Here is a 20,412-nt window from a genome sequence, read left to right as displayed (position 1 = left end):
CTAGTGGAGAAGATTTCAAAAGAAATAGGTGGTAAAGATGAAATCTGCCTATTCACATTATAAGTAGGGCTCGCTGCAGTGATATATTCTTTTTTCCATACATTTGCAAAAGCAAGCGAAATACTGCTGAGAAAGAAAGACTGAGAGACAGAGAGAGAGACAGAGAGAGAGAGACCTCATCCATTTCTAGGTTGGCTGGAGGTAAATGGATTCAAATCTGAACAGACTGGAAGTAGAAGTGAACACAGTCTCACAGTGAGACTCAAATTTGTGCTAAAAGAGAAAGAACTGCAGGATCTGCTCCCTACAGTCACGTTTGGCTGACTTGAAAATAGCAAAGGTTACAGCAAAGTTAAATCTGTGGTTTTAACAGAGCTATTACAACTTGGGGAAAACTTCTATTAAGACATAAATGATAGTAAATATGGTTATAAACTGTAAAAAATAACTGTATTGTATTCACAGGCTCTTTCAATACAATTTCCTCATGTAGCTTTATTTTCGTTTAGCTGTTCAAATGAAAACAGAAAACCAATTAAGCTTTTTTGCTTGTTTGTTTAAAGTAGATAACTTTTTCAAAGTGCTAACAGCTGCAGTGGATGTAAATAACGAACGTTGGTCCCAAACACTGCCAGTTTGAACCCCATACTTAAAGACACAGGAGAAGATCCTCTTTCTTTCATGGGTGGCTTTTGCTGGATGAAACATAAGGAACATTATATCAAACAGTCACTAAAACATGCACGTCTCCACAGTTGCATATGTTTCTGTAATTTTCACCATCTAGGCCACTTGTAAATGGAAGCATTTCCATGCTGATTGTCCAAAGATAAAATGTAAATTGCCCAAATAAAATTGAGCATGGTAGAGAAAGTGCTGAAGTTCTAAGGCACTTTTAAAAAGCACACCTGGCCTTTACTAAAATATAAAGAATCTAATTTCTCTAAGATTTTTTTAAATTAATATGTAAAACATCAGCCAAGAACAGATAAATATTTCAATTTACTAAAACTGATGAAACCCGGAGAGGTAATATTTTATAGCTGAGAATCTTTATTTATAATAAAATAAATGCACTAGAAGCCTAACTAGCTTTTTGAGATACGAATTCTGGAAAGAGTGGACCATCTCTGCCTGGACATTGGGATAAACTGACATTTTGAAAATCAAGAAGAGTATTTAGTCAATAGGACATTCAAACTTAATGAGACGCTTCTGGGCTATCATTGGATAGAGTGGTTAAGAATAAAACAAAGACACAGCTAAACAAATGTCCCCTCAGTACAGTTCAGTTCAGTCGCTCAGTCATGTCCGACTCTTTGCAACCCCATGAATCGAAGCACGCCAGGCCTCCCTGTCCACTACCAACTCCCGGAGTTCACTCAAACTCACATCCATCAAGTCAGTGAGGCTATCCAGCCATCTCATCCTCTGTCGCCCCCTTCTTCTCCTGCCCCCAATCCCACCCAGCATCAGAGTCTTTTCCAATGAGTCAACTCTTTGCATGAGGTGGCCAAAGTACTGGAGTTTCAGCTTCAGCATCATTCTTTCCAAAGAACACCCAGGGCTGAACTCCTTCCGAATGGACTGGTTGGATCTCCTTACAGTCCAAGGGACTCTCAAGAGTCTTCTCCAACACCATAGTTCAAAAGCATTCATTTGGCACTCAGCTTTCTTCACAGTCCAACTTTCACATCCATACATGACCACTGGAAAAACCATAGCCTTGACTAGACGGACCTTTGCTGGCAAAGTAATGTCTCTGCTTTTGAATATGTTATCTAGGTTGGTCATAACTTTCCTTCCAAGGAGTAAGCGTCTTTTAATTTCAAGGCTGCAGTCACCGTCTGCAGTGATTTTGGAGCCCCCCAAAATAAAGTCTGACACTGTTTCCCCTGTTTCCCCATCTATTTCCCACGAAGTGATGGGACCAGATGCCATGATCTTCATTTTCTGAATGTTGAGCTTTAAGCCAACTTTTTCACTCTCCTCTTTCACTTTCATCGAGAGACTTTTTAGTTACTCTTCATTTTCTGCCATAAGGGTGGTGTCATCTGCATATCTGAGGTTATTGATATTTCTCCTGGCAATCTTAATTCCATCTTGTGCTTCTTCCAGTCCAGCATTTCTCATGATGTACTCTGCATAGAAGTTAAATAAGCAGAGTGACAGTATACAGCCTTGACGTACTCCTTTTGCTATTTGGAACCAGTCTGTTGTTCCATGTCCAGTTCTAACTATTGCCTCCTGACCTGCATATAGGTTTCTCAAGAGACAGGTCAGGTGGTCTGGTATTCCCATCTCTTTCAGAATTTTTCACAGTTTCTTGTGATCCACACAGTCAAAGGCTTTGGCATTGTCAATAAAGCAGAAATAGATGTTTTTCTGGAACTCTCTTGCTTTCTCGGTGATCCAGCAGATGTTGGCAATTTGATGTCTGCACAATGGTATGATCACTCACCTAGAGCCAGACATCCTAGAATGTGAAGTCAAGTGGGCCTTAGAAAGCATCACTATGAACAAAGCTAGTGGAGGTGATGGAATTCCAGTTGAGCTATTTCAAATCCTGAAAGATGATGCTGTGAAGGTGCTACACTCAATATGCCAGGAAATTTGGAAAACTCAGCAGTGGCCACAGGACTGGAAAAGGTCAGTTTTAATTCCAATCCCAAAGAAAGGCAATGCCAAAGAATACTCAAACTACAGCACAATTGCACTCATCTCACACACTAGTAACGTAATGCTCAAAATTCTCCAAGCCAGGCTTCAGCAATATGTGAACTGTCCCCTACTGAGTTATAAATAAGGAATCACCTGCTGATGAATTCAATGATACTAAACATGGTTACTACATTTGAATCTGTAATTTTATTAGAAAAATTATATGTCAAGATAACCTGCTTCCCTCCAATGTCCCATCTCAATAATTTTTTGTTTGTTTTTCACAGAAACTAGTCAGAAAGAGACTTTAAGACAATATAAAGATATTTAAAATTGTGATTACCAAGGAGTGAAACTTTATACAGATTTATGAAATGGGAAAATGTGACCTTTAACTTTTCCAGTCCATTTGGTTTCTTTATTTCTTTATCTATCTCATTTTTTATTCACTGCGTTCAGAGTGTCAAATATATGTGTGTGTGTGTGTGTGTGTGTGTGTGTGTGTGAATGTGTATGTGTGTATATATATATACTGACCCTAATACTCTTGCCTGGAAAATCCCATGGATAGAGGAGCCTGGTAGGCTACAGTCTATGGGGTCACAAAGAGTCGGACACGACTGAACAACTTCACTTTCACTCACCCTAAGGGTAAAATGCTTCATATTTTGGTTTTCACAGTATGAAATACACAGAAAGGATCACAACTGTGAAAAAATGAAAAATATTTGTGGATCATCCAATTGAAGCCTTAGCAGATGAGAAAGTTGATAGAGACCACCTTCCTAAATATCCCCTCTATGTCATGTCACACCAGTGTCTTGTAAGGAAAGGAATCCTACCATGGTGCTTATGAAAAAGTCTTGAACTATCTTCATTAAGAGGATCTGAGCAAAGTCCCTGGAACTGGTCATTCATTCATTGATTCAGTTAGATGCCAGGCCCTGTGTTGGACACACCACAGACAAAGGTGAATAACAAAATACTTTCCTTGATGGACCTCATGGTCTAAAGAGAAACAGATACTGGCCTGACATTACGAACGTAATTTGCAAATATAGACTTGTATAGAGGCTGCTGGAAGAATACATTTCAGTATGGAAAAATTTCTACTCCCTCTAGTTTCTTTAAAATTAAAGAACAAGGACAGGTTATAACCTTCAAGACATGGAGTTATTATTATTATTTATAGATATTCTGTCTTTTCTCTGCCAGAAATGTTGAGAGTCTTTTTTTCTTTCTCAAGTTCCACAGGTTCACATTGTTTTACCTAGGTCTGTATTTATTTTCATTCTTATTCAGGATTACTAAATTTGAAACTTTGTATCTTTTATCAGTCTAGTGATATTTTCAGATTATTCTCAGGATTCTTCTACCCAAACCTCAGGCCTACATTCTATTTCCTCCATACTCTCCTTATAGAACTTCTCTAAGATGTTTGTTTGAAATTTTTATTATTCAACATTCTCAAACTCCCTTCGAAATGATTTTCATATATATCTATCCATGTATGCTAAATTCTGAGTTCTCATCATAATCTATTCATTTTATTAATTCTCTTCTCAGCTGTGTCTAATCCAATTAGCTTGTCCATTCCAATGCTGTATTTCTCCCAACTTCCTTGTCTCTAGATGATATATTGTTGAACTAGTTTTAGAGACGACCTGGCTCAAGAAACAGAAACCCAGTTGGCTTCTATTCAGACTGAGATTTATTTGTCAGGAACCAGAGGAAATCATGAAAGTCACAGACTGGAAGTGCTCTCATGTTTCAGGGGAGACTGGATACATACACTGGAAGGTCAGCAATCTCTCATTCAGGTGTGCATTTTACTTCTTCAATAAGCTCCAGTTTCTCTACTTTAATATTACAGAAGTCAGTGTCCTGTAAAGGGCAGAAGCTGCATCAGATTAATTTATTTCTCATCTTAATCCTCAGAGCAGGGTTATAAAAAATATTTAACAATGCTTTCAGTTCAGTTAAGATCAGTGGCTCAGTCGTGTCCGACTCTTTGCGACCCCATGCACTGCAGCACGCCAGACCTCCCTGTCCATCATCAACTCCCGGAGTTTACTCAAACTCATGTCCATTGAGACAGTGATGCCATCCAACCACATCATCCTCTGTCGTCCCCTTCTCCTCCTGCCCCCAATCCCTCCCAGCATCAGGGTCTTTTCAAATGAGTCAGCTCTTCATATCAGGTGGCCAAAGTATTGGACTTTCAGCTTCAACATTAGTCTTTACAATGTACATTCAGGACTGATTTCCTTTAGGATGGACTGGTTGGATTTCCTTGCAGTCCAAGGGACTCTCAAGAGTCTTCTCCAACACCACAGTTCAAAAGCATCAATTCTTAGGCACTCAGCTTTCTTTATAGTCCAACTCTCACATCCATACATGACTACTGGAAAAACCATACCTTACTAGACAGACCTTTGTTGACAAAATGATGTCTCTGCTTCTTAATATGCTGTCTAGGTTGCTCATAACTTTTCTTCCAAGGAGCAAGTGGCTTTTAATTTCATGGCTTGCAGTCACCATCTGCAGCGATTTTGGAGCCCCAAAAAGTAAAGTCTGACACTGTTTCCACTGTTTTCCATCTATTTCCCATGAAGTGATGGGACCAGATGCCATGATCTTCGTTTTCTGAATGTTGAGCTTTAAGCCAACTTTTTCACTCTCCTCTTTCACTTTCATCAACAGGCTCTTTAGTTCTTTGCTTTCTGCCATATGGGTGGTGTCATCTGCATATCTGAGGTTATTGATATTTCTCCCAGCAATCTTGATTCCAGCTTGTGCTTCCTTCAGCCCAGCGTTTCTCATGATGTACTCTGCATAGAAGTTAAATAAGCAGGGTGACAGTATACAGCCTTGACGTACTCCTTTTCCTATATGGAACCAGTCTGTTGTTCCATGTCCGGTTCTAACTGTTGCTTCCTGACCTGCATATAGGTTTCTCAAGAAGCAGGTCAGATGGTCTGTTATTCCCATCTCTTTTAGAATTTTCCACAGTTTATTGTGATCCACACAGTCAAAGGCTTTGGCATATTCAATAGAATAGAGATAGATGTTTTTCTGGAACTCTCTTGCTTTTTCGATGATCCAATGAATGCTGACAACTTGAGCTCTGGTTCCTCTGCCTTTTCTAAAACCAGCCTGAACATCTGGAAGTTCACGGTTCATGTACTGTTGAAGCCTGGCTTGGAGAATTTTGAGCATTACTTTGCTAGTGTGTGAGATGAGTGCAATTGTGTGGTAGTTTGAGCAGTCTTTGTCATTGTCTTTCTTAAGGATTGGAATGAAAACTGACCTTTTCCGGTCCTGTGGCCACTGCTGAGTTTTCCAAATTTGCTGGCATACTGAATGCAGCACTTTTACAGCATCATCCTTTAGGATTTGAAATAGCTCAACTGGAATTCCATCACCTCCACTAGCTTTGTTGGTAGTGATGCTTCCTAAGGCCCACTTGGCTTCACATTTCAGGATGCCTGGCTCTAGATGAGTGATCATGATTATCTGAGTCATGAAGATCTTTTTTGTAGACTACCTTACATGTGCCCTTTTATGTCTTTCCGTTTGAATCAGAATATGGTTGGATTAACTGATGGGAGATGTGGCATGCCCTAAGTGTTGAGCTAGGTACATGGTGTCAGAGTAGTAGCAGGCTCAAAAAATTGGCATTTATTTACTCTACTCAGCTATTTGTGCTGACCATAATTGTTCTCTGACATGCCCCTTGCCTGAGTTCTAATCAATCACATGTAGTACAGGTTTAATTATTAATGTCACCATTATGACAATTAGAATAGCCTCACAGTCCCTCCTTCATGGACAAACCCAGCTGACCCACAGCCTGGAGCCAGAAGTGACATCAATTAATCCAACTATACTCTCTCTCCCAAGAATTGGATATTGATAGTTAGAAACTCAAGTTAATAAGCTACTGATGCAGGACAATAGTTTATAAAGATGTTTAACACTGATTCTTAAAAAAGAGCCTGGTTCAAACTGAAAGGCATGAAGGGACACATGTAGGGTGAGATGAAATAAACACTTGGAGAAGCAGAGATGTGGGAAATTCTTCAAGAGATGGGAATACCAAACCACCTGACCTGCTTCTTGAGAAATCTGTATGCAGGTCAAGAAGCAACAGTTAGAATTGGACATGGAACAACAGACTGGTTCCAAATTGGGAAAGGAGCACATCAAGGCCATATATTCTCACCTTGCTTATTTAACTTATATGCAGAGTACATCATGAGAAATGCTGGGCTGAATGAAGTACAAGCTGGAATCAAGATTGATGGGAGAAATATCAAGAACCTCAGATATGCAGATGACACCACCCTTATAGCAGAAAGCAATGAAGAATTAAAGAGCCTGTTGATGAAAGTGAAAGAGAGTGAAAAAGTTGGCTTAAAGCTCAACATTCAGAAAACGAAGATCATGCTATCTGGTCCCATCACTTCATGGGAAATCGATGGGGAAACTGGAAACAGTGACAGACTTTATTTTTTTCAGGCTCCAAAATCACTGCAGATGGTGACTGCAAGCCATGAAATTAAAAGACATTTACTCCTTGGAAGAAAAGTTTTGACCAACAAACACAGCATATTAAAAAGCAGAGACATTACTTTACCAACAAAGGTCCGTCTAGTCAAGGGTATGGTTTTTCCAGTAGTCATGTGTGGATGTGAGAGTTGGACCATAAAGAAAGCTGAGCACTGAAGAATTGATGCTTTTGTACTGTGGTGTTGGAGAAGACTCTTGAGAGTCCCTTGGACTGCAAGAAGATCCAACCAGTCCATCTTAGGAAATCAGTCCTGAATATTCATTGGAAAGACTGATGCTGAAGTTGAAACTCCAATACTTTGGCCACCTGATGAGAAGAGCTGACTCATTGGAAAAGACCCTGATGCTGGGAAAGATAGAGGGTGGGAGGAGAAGGGGACAACAGAGGATGAGATGGTTGGATGGCATCACTGACTCAGTAATGGACATGTGTTTGAGTAAACTCCAGGAGTTGGTGTTGGACAGGGAGGCCTGGCATGCTGCACTCCATGGGGTCACCTCCATGGGGTCACAAAGAGTTGGACATGACTGGCCAACTAAACTAAACTGAACTGAAGCACAGATGAGGCAGGGAGAACAAGAGAACAAACCTGTCTCATGGCTTCAGCAAATCCTGGTTCTAGTTCCTCCCCAAGCATGACTATGCTTCCTGTCTTTGAGTTCTTTAAGATCTCCTGATTCCTTATAACAGATACCCTTCCTCAAGATGAGTTGGTTATATTCATTTTATTGTAACGTAATCATCCCTAAGACCAATCCCAGCAATATCTATCCCAGAGTTTGGGAAGGTGGAGGAAACCATGTATTGCAATGGAATACTATAAGCAATGATTTGGAAGTGCTTAATCTGAATTGCTGGTTCTTAATTTTTGGCTCATAAGTTTCACCATGAGCCTTTTCAAAGCTATGAACATTTTATCCAAATAATTTCATGTTCACACAAAATTTTCCATACAAGTTTACTCATCTGATAAACCACTGGAAAGCCATCCACAGCCTCTAAAAAAATATCTGGGTGAATTATGCTAATACCTACAATGAAACTTTATATATATATTTAAAATGCATGTTTTCAAACATGAAAAAAAGGAGGATTTCAAAAATACTTACAAAGCATTAAGTGGCACTTAAATTAAAAACAAACCTTATCATCCAAATGAGAAATGTTATATTTTACTAAAAGTTTCCTTTCATGAAATGTATTACTACAATGTTCTGGCCTCCATTGAAAATATTAGTTAACAGAAATTAAATTATGTGTCATAGATTATTTAATTTTTTTGAAGATTTCACAAGGAAATACACATTTTTCTCTTCTAGGCTTAAGAAGGAAACATCAAGCAATCCATGTTAAGCATATAAAATCCCACATGCACGCAGATCCCTTTGTTAGCTTAGACAGAAAGTGCAAGGGCACAATATAATGTACTTTTCATTTAAACGAAGGGTCTATAGAACGGGCAGCTTTTCTTTTTTTAATCTGAAGTCTTTTATGTACAGATGTTCTATCAAAGTGCCTTTCAAAGAAAGGGATATACATCGAGTATGGCTACAGGAGCACCAAACAGCCTGTCTGCCCAAAAATATCTCTCCTGATGATCTGTCATTTTATGGTCTGGGGTTCATTCTTTGTGAGCAGTCCCTCTGCAGGTATCTACTTTTAAAATGCCATTACTGTCGGTCTGGAAGTGGAGAGAAATGGTAGTTTCGCATAATTGTCTTCCAAAGTTGTGTTCCATTAAAAGGATTTTTTTTTTTTTTTTTTTTTTTTTGGTCCCATTAGAAGGCAACTTGTGGATAGTCATTGATTGACAGCCAGTTCTGCCTCCCGGAGACAAAGAGGCAGAAAACTTCCCTAGGGTCACGAAGGAAAACGGCCTGAAATACAGAAGCAATCTGAGCAGGGCTTTTCTGCAGGGTGTGCTGAAACTGCAGAGATAAAGCCAGTGAAAGCAGGAGAGCAATGTCAGGAAGCAACAGGGAAGAAAAGAAGTGTGGGAAGAGAGAAGGAACAATTGTATAAAAACTTCTTGTTCAGTTTAATGAGAATCAACATGCGGCAGAACTGGCTGTGGCCGCGGGGGAAAAAGTAAAGCCATTAGAGCTTGGAAGAAAATTAATTTTAAAATTTGACACATATAAGGCTTCATGGTAATTCTGAGACTGCATCACCAGAGCAGCCAGATCAAAAGATAAAAGCAGACACTAAAAAATCTCAGACACGCTGGATATAAAAAGAAACATAAGTGAGAGTCCTTGACTGAGGACCTTGATAATATTCTGTGGGTTGAATATTTAACTATTTGTAAATTGGGGAAAGATGCCCTTTAACTCACAGGTGACTGTGGAATATGTGAATTAATAGATGGAATGTACCTACAGAATGTGTGCCCAGCACATCTCACATGGTCAATAAATAACTACATATGCTTTTAGTTTTAGAATGGTATTTTATCTCCTCTTATAAACATTGTTTAAAAAATGTGAAGTTTAGAAATACATTCTCTGTACCAAATAGTTTAATTTGTTTGATTAGCAAAAGAAAAAGAAAAAATCAGCCATGATGGGTTGTGTGACTGTCTTATTTTAGTAATCAAAGCCAGAAGAGACATTTGCTCCTCTAATCAATGCTAAACTAACAACTCCATTGGCTGGTGACAAGCTGACGACAGAGCAAAAGCCCTAATGTCATTTTCAGATCTTTCAGGACTTGTCCATGCAGACACTTCATTTCTGTGATGGCAAATGTCAGAAGAAATGGCCCAGTAAGTAAAATGGAAGAGATTCAATCACATGATTTTGGATGGAAAAATGACAGAAATGATCCAATCAAAGGTCATAATGTTGCAGAGAAAAAAAAAAACTTGAGGACCAGCGAGGTTAAATGATATGAACAAAGTCCCACAGCTATTCAGCACTGCAGAACCAAGACTGCACCCACCATGTCTGAGGACTTAAAAACGGCTGGGCTCACACAGGCACGCCGGGCCACCTCCGTACCCTGGGTACACTAGGTTACACACAGTGCAACGTCACTGAGATATTTTTTCCTCCTGGGTAAAAGATTTCATAAACAAAAATTATATGTATATATATATATATATATATATATATATAAGCATCATTTCTCAACTCCACTCTTTGCCTAGAGATGAATTGAGAACCACTGGTTTCAAAGTCGGGGAACAAGACCATCCTTAACTGCAATTTAATAGAAGGCTGAGCAGTACCCCTCCCTTCTTTGTTCTAGCTTCTCTTCAGAGTTCTTAAGTTCACCAGGCTTCCCGATGAAGCCATGTTGCCTCTTCTCCAACTGCATTAAGGCATCTCCCTTTGAAACCGTAAAATCCTGCACTTTATGAAAAGAAAAAAATGATAAAAGAACAAAATCAAGTATGGTGAGTTTTTTTTTTTAAGTTCTTTGTCTGAGCCGACTCTTCATTCAAACTCAAAGAATTGGGTTTCAGTTCAAAGTTAGTTTCTGCAGCTGCCGCCAGCTCACAAAGCATTTGTTCCAACTGTATTTCCAGGCAGGGTACACTTCATCTCTGCTCAGCGAGAACATAATGAAAGATGTATATTTTATCCATTCTCCTCCCTAATGTTAAGATACTCTCCTTTAATTTCTATCTTATTGTGTTGACCTCCTCAACCCCACCCTGATCCCCCCGTGGAAATTCTTTCTGTCACTTCTCTTTGGAGCCAGCAAAGTAACCCATGGACATGCCTTATCAACCCCTCCCATTCTGGGTCACTTCCAGTAGCAACACAGCCTTTTCAGACCCTCAGGAATGAACTCTTGTGTTGGGGGCTTTCCAGCTTCTTCTCTAGCTTGCTCAGACCCAGCTCCACATCCTCCATCCATTCACAGAGTGTAGAGCTCCAGAATTCCTTCCCATGTGAATGAAATTGCAAGAACACTAACGAGTATGTCTATTTTCTCACTGAAGTTGTGAGAAAAGTATCTTGGTAATGACACTGGTTTACAAACATTTGGTATTCAAGAATGAATTATGATATATTCTGCCTTTAAAAGCTATCATTTGGGAATATCTCTTTTCATTTATAAATTTACCACAGGTGCACCTATTTTGAATCTTTAAAATCTAAAATTCATATAAGCAACATTGATGTTGATTTTGAAAATGTAATTCTGATTGCCAAGACTCGGCAAAGGAAACTTCCTAACTCTAGCAAATCAAATTATTTGTGACCAGATGTCATTTATAGGAGTTCACTGTATACTATTTATGTTTTTATATTCTGTTTTCTTAGCCTCAGTTTTTTAGTTTCTTTAATATGATTATTAAATAATCATTATTACAACATACATTATAAAATATTGGGTTACTTTGGATATTAGTTATATGCCTATAATACTCATTTACCAGTAAACCATATTCAATTTTTTAAGTAAAGCCCTTCTTATTAAGACATATTATTCTTTATTATTTTATTATTTTTACACAAGCTTTATTTATTTTGGACAAACCTGTTCATGCACACTCACATAAAGAATATCTTTTATTTCAGAGTAGTATCTGAGCCTTCTTTGAGAGATAGGATATGATCTTATATAAACAAATTTCATCAGAATATTTTGAAGGTAATTATATCAAACCAATTAAAATTAAAGAAACACCTATATATCCTATTCTGTTATGGAAACTAGCATTATCACAATAATTTAGACAGTTTAAAACAATATTTAAAAATATAATTTCTTTTTTAAAATCACTGTAAAAATTGGTCTTCCAGAAGCTCATTGTTGAAGGTGGTGTACTTTGAAAACCACTCAGATGAAAGGGGGAGATGATCAGAAACTCTTAGTCTCAAAGTTCTCTTCCCATTGTAGATATGGATTTTAAAACTATTACTTTCTAAAAGCTGAATTTTATTGATATTTGAAATATCAATGACAAACACATATTTATTGAAACATAAATGTACCACTGCACAAATTCTTTGTGGATTGTTATATATGGTTTATTTACAGAATTAGATGCATGGACCAGTGGAAAAAAAGTGGAAGTAGTGACAGATTTTATTTCCTTGGGCTCCAAAATCACTGTGGATGGTGACTGCAGCCATAAAATTAAAAGATGCCTGCTCCTTGAAAGGAAAGCTATGACAAACCTAAACAGCATATTAATAAGCAGAGACATCATTTTGTCGACAAAGTTCTGTCTAATCAAAGTTATGATTTTCCTAGTAGTAGTCATGTACCTATGTGAGAGTTGGACCATAAAGAAGGCTGAGCACAAAGGAATCAATGCTTTTGAACTGTGGTGCTGGAGAAGACTCTTGAGAGTCCACTACACTGCAAGGAGATCAGACCAGTCAATCCTAAAAGAAATCAACCCCGAAGATTCATTGAAAGGACTGACCCTGAAGCTGAAGCCCCAATACTCTCACCACTGATACAAAGAGCTGACTCATTGGGAAAGACCCTGAAGCTGGGAGAAATTGAAGGCAAGGGAAGAGGGCGACAGAGGATGAGATGGTTGAATAGCATCATTGACTCAATGGACATGAGTTTCAGCAAACTCTGGGACATATTGAAGGACAGGGAGGCCTGGTGTGCTGCAGTACAAGGGGTCGCGAAGAGTCAGGCACAACTTGGGGACTGAATGACAACAAGACGAATGGACTAGAAGTAGTAGATCATTGGCCCAAGAACACCACATTAATTCTGTTAGCTTAGTAACAGATGATGATGGGGTTGACACTAATTAGTCCTTAGCATGTGTTTACAGTCACTCAAAAGCATCTTTCATTAAGGATAATTGTAGCAGAAAAAAATCTTGCTCAAGTCATTCAAATCAATGTTCTTGAACTTGTCCCATTTATGTGCTGTATTAGTGAATTGCCAGAGTTTTATATACATTTAATTCTAAAAATAAAAATAGACCAGAAGTAAAACCTCTGAATCAGAATAAATTGTTACCAAGTTCATCTTAGTAAATATAAGAATCATAAATGTCTTGTTAGCAAGGATTAATATTCTCTAATTTAAGTGGCACTCTTTAAACAAACAGTAACAGCAAGAAAAATCTACCGATTGCTACTACCGAGTTTAAAATCACATGACAATTAACACGTAGCAGAACTCATATAAAGAACATCTCAAATAAAAACAATGCAAAAAACTTAGTTATTCACCAGATATTGCATACCTGGTGAAAACTTAGTTATTCACCAGATGTGTCAGTGTGATTTTTTTTTCAAGCTCAATTGGAATTTAGAAAGATGGCAATGACGACCCTGTATGCAAGACAGCAAAAAAGACGCAGATGTGTATAACGGACTTTTGGACTCAGAGGGAGAGGGAGAGGGTGGGATGATTTGGGAGAATGGCATTCTAATATGTATACTATCATGTAAGAATTGAATCGCCAGTCTATGTCTGACGCAGGATACAGCATGCTTGGGGCTGGTGCATGGGGATGACCCAGAGAGATGTTATGGGGAGGGAGGTGGGAGGGGGGTTCATGTTTGGGAACGCATGTAAGAATTAAAGATTTTAAAATTAAAAAAATAAATAAATAAATAGATTTTTAAAAAAGATATCATTTATAATTTTCTTAGAATTATATGTTTTCTCATTATAACTACATAATTGTATTAGACAGGGTTCTCCAGGGAAACAGAACCAGCAGAACCAAAAATCAGTTCACTTAGTTAGGAAGGTTGAGAAGTCCCACACTCTGCCCTCTACAAAATGGTTACTGTTTTTGTTCAGTCACTAAGTCTTGTCAGCTCCAAAATGGAGAACCAGGGAAGTCTGATGACGTGAGAACCAGAGAGCTGATGCCCAAAGACAGGAAATGGACGTCTCAGTTCAAGCAGAGAGAGACCTCACCCCCTCCCATGCCTTTCTGCTCTAGTTCAGCCTCTTTGGGCTCAAGGAATCTGAATTAATGGGATCAGGGTAAGCTTACACAAGGCGTATTTTACAAGTGTTCCAAGTGATTACAATACTAAATTTGAGTACTAAGTTCCACAGGATTAAGAAGTTTTATGTTTTTCTTAATTACACAATTTAAACGTGTGTGTATAACAAGTACAATCGAAGAGTTACATTCTTTAGAGCTAACTTGAATCTTTTGAAATTTCTCAATAAATGCAAGTTGCTTAAAAAATGTGACTGTCCTATATGAGAGAGAAAAACTTAAAATTTTTAAAAGTCAGAACTACCTTGCATTCAGATTGTTCTGCAGGCACTAGTACATTCTCTTTATACTTCAAATAACCTGAAACCATAAATGACAAGTGATGTAGTATGAATTATGCAAGAAAGAGATTGGGTAGTGCTATCAAACTGCTTAGGATTTAAAACAGACTTTTTTGATTTGGACTTATGGCCAAGACGAAGTAGCCCCAATTCTTTCTAGGTCTTTAATCTTGCAAGTAAATAATAATAGATATGACGAAGCTCAGTCAACCTATCTTCTCTGCGTTGTTCAGATGGAATGATTACCATCATTCTGTCTTCTCACTCTGATTTCCCTCTGTTCCTTCTGCGCTGCTGTTGAGCCCATCTGCTGAACTCTTATTCTGATTACTGTATAAGGCCTCAAAATTCCAGGTGATTCTTCTTTTTCCCATTTTTTTTTAAGAGAGAATCAAACTGTACTACAGAAAGATATATATCTTGTACAATAATGGAAAACTGTATGAGGAGAAAGTGAAAGCAAAGAGATCCTATCCGTGGAGTGGGAAAGCTGAAATGATAAACAGTTAATTTCCTGAAACCATTTATACTTGGTAGATATTTTAGGTAAGAGACTTCAAAGGTGGGAGAGGGCCCAAAAACCTCAGAGAATTTTATAAGATAACGGGAATATAAATGAAAGTGAAAGCGTTATTTGCTCTTTGCGACCCCATGGACTAAATTAATGCCAAAAATAGTCTTTTCTCCAATTAAAAACAACACAATAAATGAAAAATAAAAGATAATCTTTCCCCCCCTAAGTTCTGTCTATGGTAGGAAAATGAGAGACATCAAATGGCACAAAGTATCAGAGTATTTAAGAGAGGCAGTTGTTAAAAGTGGATTTTGGAGAGTGGACTTGGTAAAGAATCTGCCTGCCAAGCATGAGACGCAGGTTCCATCCCTCGGGTAGGGAAGATCTGGAGAAGGAAATGGCAACCCAGTCCAGTTTTATTGCCTGGGAAATTCCATGGCGAGAAGAGCCTGTTGAGCTACAGTTTATGGGCTCCAAAGAGTCGGACATGACTTAGCAACTGAACAACAACAACAAACGGAGGGTGAATTAGATGCTCCGAAGGACACCTCATGCTTTGGGATCTGGGATAAGAGATTCCAGCACAGCTCAGTGTGCGTGATACTCCAGTATAACAATGTATACAGAAATTCAAAACGAACAGACTGGAGACTTAAGTTATTTTCAAACCACAGTGCTGAATTTGCACAAACACATATGGTTTCCAGTGATCCAGGAAACCTGTTGCATGAATTGTTATAGCGATTAAAGCATTTAGCAGGAATTATAGAGAAATTAACTCTGAAATACTTAGACAGCTATGCTGCTACTTAATATTTACTATACCTATTTCTGAAAGATTTCTCCAATCTGCCTGTCTCCTTTTTCACAACTTCAACTCATTATCACAAGTTAGTTCTCTTGTTTTATACTCAGATGTGCATCCTAAGCAAAAAAGTTAAATGAAAATTAATGTGCCATATTAAATATATGCAGAATGAAAAATCAAATTGAGGTCAAGAAAGATAGTCCTGCTTCCTATAAGAAAGTTTTAATGAGGTCTGTCACCCTAGATATTGCACAGTGATATGCTGATTAGTGTCTCATTCTTTTGCCCTGTTTGTGTCATTTTTCTCCCAGAGTAGGAGCTTACAATCCATTAAGACTATTTACTCGACTATTGAAGCGGTTATTTCTCGATTAAAAAGGAGGAGAAAAGCAATTATTATTCAAGTATTAAATGAACTGAAAGCTAAGAAAACTGTTTTCCTTTCTGGATTAAAGACTTAAGATGATTATTTCACTAATTGCAGTTAATTAGGCTTGCTCTGTGCTATTACCCAAGATCAAATTAATAATGGAGCAATTTATAACAATAAAGTTTATATTAACAGAGGTCATCACCTTCAAATAGTCCACATTTCACCACTAGGATTTTCCAACATATATGCATACATGATAAAGCTGGAATGGTTGGCTTAAAAAGTGTAAAGCTATTATATTCTAATAAAAAAAATGATACTCATGTCACAACCACTCCACTACTTTCTGAGATATCACCACCCTTTGGTGGGATAGTACCTGAAAGTTGCTGATATGTATGCGGATTTTTTTTTCTCTTTTTAAGTAATAATGATGTATAACAATTCACCAGAAACTTCTACCTGGTTCTAAAATTGCCATCACATTCCCTGACACACATATGAGTAAATGTTACAGGATACTTTGGCATTTAAAGTAGGAAGAAAGTAAAGCAGGAAATGCCTAGAGACTTTGCCCAGGAGCACAACGTAAATTTCAAAACCAGCAATATTATCCTGCTGCATATTGCGCTCCAGGTTTTACCACTTATTCACTTAAAAAAAACATTTTCCCCAGAATAGCACCACAGGGATTCACTGAGCACATTGGTAAGTGCTAGTCACCTCCACCATCAGCTCTAAAAGTAATCACCTCATGATGCCCTTGACCTCTGCTTTGGCAAAGGCTCAGTGACACGTACAGAGCTTCCCTGGTGGCTCAGCAGTAAAAGTATCTATCTGCCTGCAATGCAGTAGACACGAATCTGATTCCTGGATCAGGAAGATCCCCTGGAGAATCCCATGCACAGAGGAGCCTGATGGCCTACAGTCCATGGGATAGCAAAGAGTGGGACAGGACTGAGCAACTGAAGACTTTAGACAACTGAAAACTCAATACAAACTTCTATTCTACTGGTCCTTTCCTAAATATTGATGCGCCTGGGGCTACATTGATTAAAGTAAAATGTTCACATGAAGGGAGCTATCGACTGAGGATATTCTCTTTGGTCAGATGTCATCTGAAGTGTTGTTTGCAGTTCACTCCCAGATTCACTCACTGCACTCTGGAAGATTCACATGCCATGAGGACAGTCAGTAACATTGCTTAGGAATTTTGATCATTACATTTAAAAAATCAGCTTGTGTGCTGAGATGGGTAACCATGATGATAAAAGAGTTGGACAGCTTGTTATATGAGGAAAGCCTTAATTAAGTGGAATGTTTAGCTGGAGCAGAAATGTCTTATGGGAAGAATTACTTACAAATATTTGAAAGACTGTCACAGGGAAGAGGATGAAATACATCCCACGAGGCTCCAGGGAATAGAACTAGACCAGTGTGTGAAAACACAGTGATGCCAACTTTGACAGAGCAAAAAAGAAAACTTTCTCACACTTAAAACTTCCTGAAATTGTAATCAGCTGCTATCTAAAGACTGTCTCTAAAAATAATCAAGCAGAAGTGGAATACTTTAGAGAAAATTCTGCTCTGGATGGGGATCATTAGACTTGAAGATTTTAATGTAACTTGGAATTTTAAAATTCTATAAATCTTGAAACTCCTTTTCATGGATAACCCTAAAAATAAAATTGGATATTGATTTTTTTCATATTGTATTTGTGAAGTGAAATATGATTCTCATTATAAAAAGTTGTAAAGTTATATTCATGAATTACTATGTAAACTTCTACAAAATCAGGGTAACTCAAATGCATTTATTATAAATTTGATTTGTTTCCTTACAGAGAAGAAAGATGTCCATAATTTGGGGGGTTATAAGCTTTAAAATGTTTGCATCAATATCTTGGCATGTAAAAATACTTATTTTTAATTTTTTATGATGTAATATATACTGAAAATTTTAATGATGCAATTATGTTGGTATGGTATGCCAGGTTTTTAAAAATGACCTTCACTTCATTGTACCTCTCATAAAACCCACCAGTTTTTTTGTTTGTTTGTTTCTTTTACTCCATCAGAGTAAGTGATACTGTTATCAGGGAGATGGAGCTGGAACAACTATAAATTGAAATCTTTATGGTCTAACAAAGTGTGATTTCTCCTGACTTGCATCTGACAGAGAAGCTAAAGAAATTCAAACAGAAAGAAGTGTCTCTAACCTGAAAAGGTTAATCTTACAATCACCTGCATCTGACATCTGTGTAGATTTTTATTCACAAAAAAATAGTATATATCAGAATATTACATTTCAAGCATGCATATGCTATAAAATTAACATTTGCAATTTCTTTATAGTGTGTACAATTGAAAAATAACAATAAATAAGACACAGCTACAAGCTGTAGGGACTTCTCAGATGGTGCTAGTGGTAAAGAATCCACCTGCCAATCCAGGAGACATAAGAGATGTGGGTTCAATCCCTGGGTCGGGAAGATCTCCTGGAGAAGGAAATGGCAATCCACTCCAGTATTCTTGCCTGGAGAATTCCATGGACAGAGAAGCCTAGTGGGCTACAGTCCATGGGATTGCAAAAGAGTGGGACACTACTTAGCGACTTAGCACACATCATATAAGCTCCTTAAATTACCAGCCTGTGAAGAAATCCTTGTGTGTACAAGACATCTACAAAAGAACAAGCAACTTGACATAACATTTTATAATCTGTATGTGTCAAGCCTTGAGATCAGGGAAACAATACTTTTTCAGCCTATTTATTCCATCACTAACTCTAACAACCTGCAGTGGTTTTGATCTATAAATACCCAGCAAGTGTAACCCTGAAGGACAGGAATGACTTGCTCAAACATGCTGCACACTACAAAAGAGGGTCAGAGAGCACACTGATGTAATGAAAAGTGAACCTGTCAATTTTACCTGCACACAGAATAGCAACATCATAAACTGAGTCATAGCAGGAATGCACAGCCAAAAAACATTCTCAGATGCCAAAATTAAGACAAGAATCCATACCCATGATGGAGAAGAGGGTTTAGGTGAAGGAAGGAAAAGGAGTTTCTCTTTCAGTATCCTATCATTTTGCATTTTCATACTGTTCATGGGGTTCTCAAGGCAAGAATACTGAAGTGGTTTGCCATTCCCTTCTCCAGGGGACAGCATTCTGTCAGACCTCTCCACCATGACCCGCCTGTCTTGGGTGGCCCCACACGGCATGGCTTAGTTTCATTGAGTTAGACAAGGCTGTGGTCCTTGTGCTCAGATTGGCTGGTTTTCTGTGATTATGGTTTCAGTGTGTCTGCCCTCTGATGCCCTCTCGCAACACTTACTGTCTTACTTGGGTTTCTCTTACCTTGGACGTGGGATATCTCTTCACAGCGGCTCTAGCAAAGTGCTCCACTGCTCCTTACTTTGGACGAGAGGTATCTCCTCACGGCCGCCCCTCCTGACCTTGAATGTGTAGTGGCTCCCCTCCGCCCTCCTGTGCCCATGCAGCCGCCGCTCCTTGGATGTGGAGTAGCTCCTCTTGGCCACGGGTCTGTGAGGTCCGTGGCAAAATGACAGGATACTGAAAGAGGAACTCCCCAGGTCAGTATGTGCCCAATATGCTGCTGGAGATCAGTGGAGAAATAACTTCAGAAAGAATGAAGGGAAGGAGCCAAAGCAAAAACAATACCCAGTTGTGGATGTGTCTTGTGATAGAAGCAAGGTCTGATGCTGTAAAGAGCAATATTGCATAGGAACCTGGAATGTCAGGTCCATGAATCAAGGCAAATTGGAAGCAGTCAAACAGGAGATGGCAAGAGTGAAAGTCAACATTCTAGGAATCAGCAAACTAAAATGGACTGGAATGGGTGAATTTAACTCAGATGACCATTATATCTACTACTATGGGCAGGAATCCCTTAGAACAAATGGAGTAGCCATCATGGTCAACAGAAGAGTCCGAAATGCAGTACTTGGATGCAACCTCAAAAATGACAGAATGATCTCTGTTCGTTTCCAAGGCAACGCGTTAAATATCACAGTAATCCAAGCCTATGCCCCAACCAGTAATGCTAAAGAAGCTGAAGTTGAACAGTTTTAGGAAGACCTACAAGACCTTTTAGAACTAGCACACAAAAAAAGATGTCCTTTTCATTACAGGGGAATGGAATGCAAAAATAGGAAGTCAAGAAAAACCGGGAGTAACAGGCAAATTTGGCCTTGGAATATAGAATGAAGCAGAGCAAAGG

Source organism: Budorcas taxicolor, chromosome 22 (assembly GCF_023091745.1).
Source record: "Budorcas taxicolor isolate Tak-1 chromosome 22, Takin1.1, whole genome shotgun sequence".
Taxonomy (NCBI): Eukaryota; Metazoa; Chordata; class Mammalia; order Artiodactyla; family Bovidae; genus Budorcas; species Budorcas taxicolor.
The sequence above is the reverse complement of the archived record's forward strand: the minus strand, read 5'-3'. Positions refer to the sequence as shown.